The following is a 1,406-nucleotide window of genomic DNA, read 5'->3' as shown; positions in this document are numbered from 1 at the left end:
ACTAGCTCACGCGGCTGTATCACCACACAACACACACGCCACGCACATCTACGCACACACGTCATATTCCCGCTGCGCCCAGCACATTTCGCGTGCACCCGACGTGCCGGACCGCATCAATGTGTCTCGCACGTCCCGGGCGCATCCAACGCGCCCGACGAGTACGATCATACCAGACATCGTGGCTTATTCCAATACACATCCCCAAAGCCACGGCCTAGAGGAGTTCGTCGGCGTCGGCCAGGAGATCCTGCTCCGTCGCCGGTCCTTTCCGCAGCTGCGGGCACTCACGCCGGAAGTGCTCGTGCTCTCCACATTTGTAGCAGCGTCCATGGCGCTTCCCTCCGTTGCCCGACGATGTGCTCGCTGCACCGTCGTCATTGTGGTCGCCGAAGCCGCGTCCGCCTTGCCGTCGCTGCCTAGTTGCCTATTGTGCCGCCGTCATCATCAGGTGCCCGTCTGCGCGCTTGCCGCCGGCCTACACACGCCGCCGCGTCCTCTCCTCGAACGCCTTGAGCCGTCCGAGCGCCTCCTCGAACGCCATCTCCTCCATGTTGCAGAACTGCTCGATGCCGGTGACCGCGGCGTACAACCGGTCCGGCACGGTGTTGAGTAGCTTCTTCACAATGGCGCTGTTGTCGAGCGTCGATCCGAGCACTGCGTACCTCGCCGCCATGCCGCTGACCTTCCCGGCGTAGTCGACCAGTCCATCCGCAGGCGATCGAACTTGCCGCGCAGCATCGCAAGCCTCACCGCCCGCACCCGATCGGCACCGACGAAGCGCACTTTGAGGGCGTCCCATACCTCCTTCGACGTGGTCTTTGTCGCCACCTGCATCAGCAAGTCGTCTGGCAGCCGGCCCAGCATCGCCGCCCGCGCCGCCTTGCTCTTCCCGGCGTCGACCGCCGCGCCCTCCGTCGGAGCCACCGCACTCCACAGCCCTTAGATGTAAAGGATAGCCTCTGCCTTGATCGCCCAGGAGGTGTAGCTCGTCGTCGTCAATGATGGCAGCTGCAACGACATCGCCCCGCCACCACCGGCGTGAGGGATGAGCGACATGGCCGCCGGCAGGATCGCATCGAGGCTCTGTATACCAAATGTTGCCGTAGCCCTAACTAGCACTCTCTCTCTCTCTCTCTCTTAGCTGGAGGTAGAAGAAAGAGCAAAGACAACAGGAACTTTTCCACGGCGCGTGTACGCCGCCACGGACGCACCAACGCATTGTTTCTTTCTTTCTCAGCCGGCTCAGCACTTACAAACGGACTACAACATTTATATCGGGGGTTGGCGCATGCACAAGACAAAGCCCACCCTGCCCCACTGCGTGCCCACGATCTGCATGCCCCGGCCACACGCGCCCACGATGCGATCAACACGCTCGTTGCGTCTAGCTCACAACAGATCGC

General features: G+C 62.4%; 1 pseudogene; it reads right to left on the bottom strand.

The window, feature by feature from the left end:
- Positions 1 to 359: 359 nt before the first annotated feature.
- Positions 360 to 1,117, bottom strand: LOC147963905 (uncharacterized; annotated as a pseudogene).
- Positions 1,118 to 1,406: the final 289 nt, after the last annotated feature.

Source organism: Triticum urartu, chromosome 6A (genome assembly GCF_056163025.1).
Source record: "Triticum urartu cultivar PI428250 chromosome 6A, HENAU_Tu73, whole genome shotgun sequence".
Taxonomy (NCBI): Eukaryota; Viridiplantae; Streptophyta; class Magnoliopsida; order Poales; family Poaceae; genus Triticum; species Triticum urartu.
Note: the sequence above shows the minus strand (reverse complement) of the source record. Positions and strands in the feature narration are given on the sequence as shown.